Below are 9909 nucleotides of genomic sequence, written 5' to 3'. Positions count from 1 at the left end.
TTTTTTTTTTTTTTGGCGGTCATGGGGATTGAACTCTGGACCTAGGTGCTGTCCCGCAGCTCTTTATCTCAAAGCTAGCACTCTACCAAATGAACCACAACGTGACTTCAGTTTTTCTGGTGGATTATTGGAGATAAAAGTCTCATGAACTTTCCTGCCTTGGCTGGCTTTGAATTACGATCCTCAGATCCTGAGTACCTAGGATTACAGGCTCATGAGCCACCTGCGCCTGGCACATTGCATTCTTCAAAATTTGCTAAAGGGTAAGGTGTGCTAACTCATTTATATGGAATATCATCACTAAAAGATAATTTTCAGAGTATTCAAAAATGTTTCAGAGCTATTTGGTCCACTATTTGGATAATTCATTTGACTCTCCCCCTCCCCCCCCCCTGCCCACTTAGGGTTTATTTTACCTATTGATGTCTCAGCCTCAATAAGTTGGCTAGAGAGGTAATAAAAAATATCAAATGTTTAGGAGTAAATACTGAAAAACGTATACAGAAACTTAACTCCTGCTAATTAGATAAAATAGATCTTAGAGATATGTATTTGTTCATTTGTTGCTTTTGGACTTTCTGCAAAAAAGTGTTATATTGTGTCAGGAAGAAGAGAAACAATTAAAATCTTATTCTCTATAATACTATGTTGTATCTATTTGAGATAATAATTATGTATTTAAGAGTTGTTCATCTTTGCAAGGTACTCTGGTTGAGAAAATGCACTCAAATAAGTTATAAAACTGGCAATGAACATTTCCCACTTAATCTTCCAGTTAATTTCTAAATTAGGCTGCTAACTACCTAAAGAGTATCAACCACCCATTGTTCTTTAAAATTCCTTCATTATTTCCCTGTGCCAACTCCCTGATACACACAAAATATTACTGAATATTAATTCCAAAACATATTCTTTCTTAATATTAAAATTATCCTCACAAGAAGAAAGTCTATAAATGCAGGTAGCTTTGTTTTCATCTTGTGTGCTGGGCATAATTCTGAAAAATAAAGCAAACTTTCCCCCTGTAGGGTACTTTCATTGGGACAACTAATCTACTTTTTTTACTACTTCATATTTTCTCTTTCATTTTTTTCCTGATTGCAAAGTTTAGAGGATTTGAAAAACATAATTTTATGCTTCTGACTATGGATATAGTGAGGAAGTTATACTGACTAAATTCTCACCTTATCCCTGTTTGCCTCTACATCAAAGGATGAGGCAAAGGAATGTTCTGGCTGAAAATCCTCTTTAGTTTATCCAACTGCTAAATTATTTACCACTTTGGTTTCTGTATAAAATCTTTTGATATAAATGAAAGCCCCAGCAATAACATGCGATTACTTTCTCTTTTTTCCTTTTCTTTTTTTTTAAGCTCAAATGTTCACGGGTCAGAGATACAGCATGAGGGTGATTTTGTGAAAATCACCTTTTGAAGAAAAATATACAGTGAATTAAGAATCTTATTAAATCTGGTTTGTTGTTACATAGCTCCAAGAATACTATGGGTCATATAATGACCTTAACAATTCTCTAAACATAGTCAAAACATGATACACTAAACTTAGATTTTTTCCATCAACACCAGTATTATAAGTAATTCGTATTGCACATTCTAAATCTGTCTGTTGTAAGATATCAAAATTTTAAATATTAGACTAATTTCTCATTCAAAGACTTTATTTTCTTCCAATTGGGAGTTATTAGGAGTCTTTGTTATTGTTAACTATCAATTAGCTGCATAAGCAATTGATAATAAAGTATAGGTCACATAATGACAAATGAGGGGTTTTTTTGCTTGTTTATTCTATAAATGGGGTTTTTGAGACTTGTTTTGCTTTATTTTTAATGTGAAAAGTAAATAGAACAAAAAGAGTATATGAATAGCCATGCTTCTAAAATATAGTGGTGAAAAATAGAAAGGTTCTTAGAACTGTACTATCTGATGCAGTTGATGCCTTTCTCATTTATCATTTTGCTGCATGCCTACTCAAGTATAAATGGTAAAAAAAATTATATACTATTATTTTAAAAATACTTTTCTTGACACTAAATTTGAATTTGCTCTTACACAGCAAATACTGAAAGTTCTAGGAATTTAACCTTTCCTTCCCAAAACCAGTTGTAACTCTTCTGATATCACCCTTACAATAAAATTAAATTAAATTAAAAATGTATAGACAAATATTTACATCTCATTCACCAATTTTGTGGGACAACTATAGTCTTTGCCTCTAATGTCTTGAATGTCTCTCATTTTGCCCTGTACAACAAAGTTCCTTGATTAGTCACTTTGCATTAATTTTCCTCTTTTTTTATTTCCTTATCTGTTTACTGGTGGGAAATACAATAATAATAAAACCCTGCAATCTAATGATAATAAAACACTGCAATATTTTGATATTGACCATCAAGGCTAAAAGGAAATGGATAATAACAGAGTTATTACTTATCAACTTTCTTACATACTATTGTCAGGTCATATAAGATGAAGGCCAGAAGTGACTATTAGAATTAACAGAGAAGTCTTTGAAAATCTTAGAATACATGTTGCACGAAAACATTAAATGAAATGCATCAAAGGTAGTAAAACAAAATGACTTATGTGGAGCAAGATAATAAGCATAAGTTTGCATTTTCTTATAAATAGTTGTGATCATTCCCTTACTTATGTTAAATGTAACCCCTTTGTACATCACCACCTCTACAATTAAAAAAAAGAAATGAGGAACTACAGTAAAACATAGCATTAAAAGGATAATTTGTCAAATTATATTTTATTTTGTTTGGATATAACAGCATGTGGGTTAGAGTTTACAAACCATTGCAACAATGATATGCACAAGACAGTATATTGGAAATGAGCTTTACAATTTCGGGGGTGGGGAGGAGTGGAGGAGGTGGAGAAAGGAAGGGATAATGGGAGAACAACAAGGGAAGGGTTAACAATGCTTAACAAGTAATGTACTTATTGCCTTACTCATGTAACTGTAACCTCTCTGTACAGCATCTTTACAATAAAATAAATTTTTTAAAAATTTTTGAAAAGCAAAGAACATAGAAAACCATACACTGCAATGTTAATGAATAATAGACCACATCAGTAGTGGTGATATAAGCAGGAATGTCTGAAAAGTACCCCATGAGTACAATAAGGGTTGTCTGGACAATGATAAAGCCAATGGTTGTGATCATCTTTTTTTCATAGTAGAATCAGTTGCACTTTAATTAAGCTCCATGGTTGATGGCTGTTCTGTGGCCACTCTGCTACTCAAGTAGAAGAGGCTGCTTCTTTGTAGTCTGTGTTCCCAGAAAGCTCTTACCATAAACTTTACCAGTTAATCTTAGAAGTTGTCACAAACCAGTATCCCAATTACCTCTCCAAAAATAAATATGCTTTCGTTCTTTGGGCTATTTATCATGCTAGCTATAATGTCCTTCGCCGTGCAGAAACTCTTCAGTTTGATACAATCCCATTCATCCAGTGTTCCTCGGATTTATTGTGATTCTGGATTTTTACTTGGGAATTTTTGACCCATATATAAGATCCCCAGTGTTTCCCATTCCTGTAATATTTTCATGGTATCTATTGCTCATTTAGGTCTTGGATCCATTTGGAATTAATTCTGGTGAAGGGTGATATATAAGGATTTATCTTCAGTTTTCTATATGAACTATACTAGCTACTCATATCCAAAATATACATACAGATAAAAAATTAAATTCTCCATAAATAACCCTCACAGAAACAACAACACAATTAATAAACAGGATAAATACTTAAAGATAGACTTCTCAAAAGAAGTAAGAATGGCCAATAGACACATAAAGAAATGTTCAACATTTCTGTCTATAAAGGAAATGCAAATCAAAAAATATTGTGATTCCACTGCACTCCAGTAAGAATGGCCATTATCAAAACTAGCAATAGGATGTGAGGGCGATCTGGCTGTGACATCTGTCACCCCATTGATCGCCAGGGTTGATTCGGCTGATCTGGCTGGCTAGGCGGGTGTCCCCTTCCTCCCTCACCGCTCCATGTGCGTCCCTCCCGAAGCTGCGCGCTCGCTCGGTCGAAGAGGACGACCATCCCCGATAGAGGAGGACCGGTCTTCGGTCAAGGCTATACGAGTAGCTGCGCTCCCCTGCTAGAACCTCCAAACAAGCTCTCAAAACTAGCAATAGTGATCCTGGGGATGTGGCAATAATCAAATGCTACTAGACTGTTGGTGAGAATGTAAACTTGTTCAACAACTCTGCAAAGCAGCATGGATGTTCCTCAAAAGACAGCAAAGAGCTTCCCTACGACCCAGCAATTTGACTCCTGGGTATTTATCCATTGGCCACAAACCAGTCCACACTAAATCTACCAGCATTAGTATGCTCATTGCAGCATTTGTTTGGTTGTTTGTTTGTTGTAAGAAGATTTTATATTGTGAAAATACTGTACAGAGGGGTTACAATTACATGAGCAAGGTAATGCGTACATTTCTTATCAAGCATTGTTGCCTCCTCTTTTGTTTTTGCCCTACCATACCTGCCATCCAATCTCCACAACTACACTCCTTCCCCACACCACCGAAGTTGTAAAGTTCGTTTTTCAATATACAGTCTTGTACATCTCATTGTTGCAATGGGTCAACTTGTGTTCCTATAACAATTTTTTTTCCCTACCTCATCTCAAATTATATCAACATCAAATACAGTGAAAACATGGGATATACCATGGGGGAGGGATACACAAAGCAACAAAAAATCGCATTATAAATATGTTAGAAACAATAGCAAGAAAGAAAAAAAAATCACTTGTGTCCTTCTCTTGGAGTTCATTTCGCCTAACACCATCTTATCTGAATTTTCTGCTTGTTTCAGACTTATACTAGTTATTGCAAATAACCAAAGAACCTATATTTCTTTGGGACTGACTTATTCACTTAATATAATTTTTTCCAAGTCTTTCCATTTCCTAACAATTGGGCAATGTCATTTTTTTCTGATGGAGGCATAGAATTCCATTGTGTATATATTCCACATTTTCTTGATCCATTCATCTACTGAGGGACATCTGGGTTGGTTTCATAACTTAGCTATGGTGAATAATGCTGCAATAAACATAGTTGTGCTGGGAGCTTTAGGATGGCCTTCTTTTGATCATTTCCGTAAATGCACAAAAGTGGCACTGGTTCATAGGGGAGCTCTATGTTGAGTCTTTTGTGGAACCTCCATACTGCTTTCCAAAGTGGTTGAACAAGTTTACACTCCCACCAACAATGCAATAGGGTTCCCTTTTGGCCACATCCCCTCCAGCATCTGTTGTTACTAGATTTCTTGATTATAGCCATTCTAACTGGGGTGAGATGGTATCTCAGTGTTGTTTTGATTGGCTTTTCTTTTATGGCTAGAGAGGTTGAGCATTTCTTCATGTGTCTATTGGTCATCCTTTTCTCCTCTTCAGAGAAGTTTCTCTGTAAGTTTTTAGCCAACTTATATATTGGGCAGTTGTTTCTTTGAGGATTTGTTGTTGGGGGATTTGGTTTCTTGAGTTCTATGTATATTTTAGATATGAGACCCTTGTCCGTTGTATGAATAGTGAAGTTCTTCTCCCAATCTGTGGGCTTTCTATTGATCTTGCTAGCTATGTCCTTTGCTATGCAGAAGCTCTGCAATCTCATGCAATCCCATTTGTCCAACATTTCTTTTATTTGTGTTTCTAAGTTTTTGTTAAGAAAATTTCGGACTGTGCCAAGGAGATCAAGTTTCTCCTATGAAGTCCTGTACTGTTTTCAGGGTGTCTGCTTTGACTCTGAGGTCTTTGATCCTTTTGGAGTTGATTCTGGTGCAGGGTGATATATAATGATCTACCTTTAGTTTTCTACCAGTGATTAAACAACTTTGCTAGCACCATTTACTGACTTTCTCCCATTCTATTTTTTAGCTCCCTTATCGAAGATTAGATGTCTATAGGTCTGTGGATTCATTTCTAGGTTTTCAATTCTATTCCAATTGTCCTCAGGTCCCTTCTTGTGCCAGTGTCAAGCTATTTTCTTTACTATGTCTTTGTAGTAGAGTTTGAAATTTGGTATTGGTATTCCTCCAGCACTGTTCTTTCTGTGAACGATACTTTTTGCTATGTCTTTTATTATTCCATATGAATTTTTGGATTGCCTCTTCTATTTCCTTGAAGAATGAGGTTGGAATATTGATAGGTATTGCATTGAATATATAGATGGACTTGGGAAGTATTGCCATTTTCACGATGTTGATCCTTCCAATCTAGGAGCATGGGAGGTTTTCCCCCTTTTTAAGTTTTGTTTTGATTTCCTTTTTCAGGTTTTTAAATTTTTCATCATAGAGGTCCTCCACTTCTTTGATTAAATTAATTCCTAGGTATTTTATTTTTTTATGGGGCTGTTAGGAATGGAATTGCTTTCCTGATTTCAGTTGCACTATACTCATTGCTGGAATACAGAAAAGCCATTGATTTTGGGGGGTTAATTTTATACCCGGTACTTTGCCAAAGGTTCAAATCAGCTCTAGTAATTTGGGAGTGGAGTTCGTGGGATTCTTTAAATACAAGATCATGTCATTTTCAGAGGGGGAGAGTTTCACTGCATCTTTCCCTATTTGGATCCCTTTTATGTTTGAATCTTGTCTTATTGCTGTAGCTAGGTATTCTAATACTAAATTGAAGAAAAGGAGAGAGTGGACATCCTTGTCTCATACCTGAGTTTAGATGAAATGGCTTTATTTTTTCACCATTAAGTATAATGCTGGTTCTAGGTTTGTCATATACTGCCTTTATTGTATTGAGGAATATTCTATTGATTCCTGGTTTTTCCAGAGCCTTCAACATAAAGGGGTGTTTGATCTCTTCAAATGCTTTTTCTGCATTTATTGAGATAACCATGTAGTTCTTATCCTTGCTCTTTTTGATGTGATGAATTATATTAATTGATTTGTGTATATTGAACCAGCTTTGCATTCCTGGAATTAATCCGGTTTGATCGTGGTGTATGATTTTTTTTGGATGAATTTTTGAAGTCGATTGTCCACAATTTTGTTGAGAAGTTTTGCATCGATGTTCATCAAAGGAATGGGTCTATAGTTCTCTTTCTTTGAAGAGTCCCTGCCTGCTTTTGAGATGAGAATTATGATGGCTTCATGGAAATAATTTGGTAGTTAACTTTCTCTTTCAATTTTATTAAAGAGTTGGAGGAGTATTGGTGTGATCTCTGCTTTGAAGGCCTTATTGAATTCCACTCTAAATCCCACCAGTCCTGGGCTTTTCTTGCATGGGAGGTGTCTTAGTGATGTTTCTATTTCATTGCTTGATATGGGTTTAACTCATCTTGGTTTACTTTCGCCATGTTGATATTTGCTAGGAAAAGGTTCATTTCTTCCAGGTTCCCAAACTTATTAGCATAAAGGTTTGAGAAATATTCCTTTATAATTTTCTGAATCTTGGTTGTTTCTGTGGTGATATTTCAATTCTCATCTCTGAGATTGTTTATTTGAGTGTGTTCTCATCTTTTTCTGATAAGATTTGATAAGGGTCTGTCAATTTTGTTAATTTTTTCAAAGACACAACTCTTTGTTTTGTTGATGCTTTCTATGGATTTTTTTTGATTCTCATTCATTTAATTCTGATTTCACTTTCCATCTACTCTATTGGTGTTTAGGTTGCTGCTCCTTCTCAAGGGGGTTTAGATATCTCATTAAATCGTTGATTTCAGTTCTCCCCAATTTGTTGATGTAGGAACTGAGAGCTATAAACTTACCTCTTTTTATTATTATTATTTTATTTTATTTTTATTGTGAGAATACCGTACAGAGGAGTTACAATTACATGGGCAAGACAGTGAGTACATTTCTTATCAAGCATTGTTTTCTCCTCCTTGTTTCCCTTTCCAATCCCTTCCCATACTACTCTCCTTCCCCCACCTGATCCTCCTCCCATTCCCCACCAAAGTTGTTAAATTCGTTTTTCGACATAATGACTTAAACTTACCTCTAAGTACTGCCTTTGCTGTGTACCAGAGGACTTGGTAATCTGTGTGTTCATTTTGGTTGAATATCATGAGCATTTCAATCTCCTTTCTAAACTCTTCCTTCATCCACAGGTGATTCAAAAGTGTGTTGTTCCGCCTTCATGTGTTTCAGAACTTTCGTTTTTGACGTTTGGTGTTGACTTCTAATTTTATTCCCTCATGGTCTGAGAGAATGCTGGGCATAACTTCAATGTTTCTGAATTTGGACACGTTTTCTTTGTGACCTAAAGTGTGGTCTATTTGGGAAAATATTCCATATGTTGCTGAGAAAAACGTGTATTCTGATGCTGCTGGGTGAAATATTCGTTAGCTGTCTATTAAATCTACTTGGTCTATGCATTTGTTTAGATATATGGTTTCTCTGCTGAGTTTTTGCTAAGTTAATCTATCTAGCAGGGATACTGGTGTGTTGAAGTCCTCAACAATTAATGTCTTTGGATCTATGTGAGCTTTGAGGGAAAGTAGTGTTTCTTGGATAAATTTGGGTGCCCTGCTTTTGGTGAATAGTTATTTAGAATTGTAATAACCTCCTGAAAATGAGATCCCTTAAATAGTATGTAGCGACCTTCTCAACGTCTATTTTATCTGATATTAGGGTTGCACCTCCTGCCTGTTTATGGGGGACGTTTGCTTGGTAGATTTTATTCCAGTTTTTCACTTTCAAAATATGCTTGTTTTCATGGGCAAGTTATGACTCTTGAAAGCAGCAGGTAGAAGGATCTTGCTTTTTAATCCAACTAGACAAACTATGTTGCTTAATTGGAGCATTAAGTCCGTTAATATTGAAAGTTAGGACTGAGAGGTGTTTGGTAGTTCCTGCCATGTTATACACCTTCTTGGGGTCTGACACAACTGGGTTCTTTCTATGGTTCTTGGATTCTCAGTTTGTGTGCAGTTTCTTGGTCTTTATTTTGCTCTTGTTGGTTTTCTATGTGTAGGACATCTTTAAGTATCTTTTCTAGGGTTGGTTTTGTGGAGATACATTGTTTCAGCTTTTCTTTCCTATGGAAGTTTTTTATTTGACCTTCGGTTTTGAAGGAAAGTTTAGCCGGGTCCAGTATTCTTGATTGACAGTTGTTTGTCTTTAGGGCATGGCATACATCATTCAGCAGGGAAAGTATAGAAAGCTTAGGCGCATGATAGGGTGCTTTAGATTCTTGGAAAGTCTTTAGTTTGATTGAGATAATCTGAATCATATCCTTAATCTCTTTTAATCTTCCCAAAGTTTTAGTAAAAAGTTGTATAGGCACAAACTCAGCTTTCCTGTATGTCATTCTTCTCATAGACTTGTCTTGCTTTTATTGTATTAACCATCTGAAGAAACTATTTTCAGAATTCTAATATGCTGTTTAAATTTGCTTTCATAATTCTTTCCCTCCACATTGTACTCTCCTTTCTTCTGCTATTATAAACAATCAGAAGAAAGCAAGCAGTACATTCAGCACTTTGCTCAGAAATCTTCTGAGCTATACATCAAACATGTCACAGAAGCCCACTTAACTGTATGCCATAAATTTGCCAAACATTTTGCCACTACATAATAATTATGTAAGAATAAAATACCCCATTCAAAAAATATATATCATTGGACTATTTTGAATTGATTTTTTGTTATTTTTATTTCTATGTTATACTTTTGATGTTATAAGTGAGATTGTTTTCTTGAATTTCTTTTCACATATTTTTTACTACAAGTGAAAAAAGCAAAAGCATCTCTTATTTTATATGATGATTTTGTATCCGAAAACATTCCTGAATTTGCTTTTTTATAATTTTTATTTATTTTTTATTGTGAAAATACTGTACAGAGAGGTTACAATTACATGGGCAAGATAATGAGTACATTTCTTATCAAGCATTGTTT

The 9909-nt window shown here is 35.2% G+C and overlaps 1 pseudogene; it reads right to left on the bottom strand.

Moving 5' to 3' along the window:
- Positions 1 to 9909, bottom strand: part of LOC105992135 — a 77614-nt pseudogene that overhangs the window by 57227 nt on the left and 10478 nt on the right.

This window comes from Dipodomys ordii, unplaced genomic scaffold, assembly GCF_000151885.1.
Source record: "Dipodomys ordii isolate 6190 unplaced genomic scaffold, Dord_2.0 Scaffold80, whole genome shotgun sequence".
NCBI lineage: Eukaryota > Metazoa > Chordata > Mammalia > Rodentia > Heteromyidae > Dipodomys > Dipodomys ordii.
The sequence above is the reverse complement of the archived record's forward strand: the minus strand, read 5'-3'. Positions and strand labels throughout refer to the sequence as shown.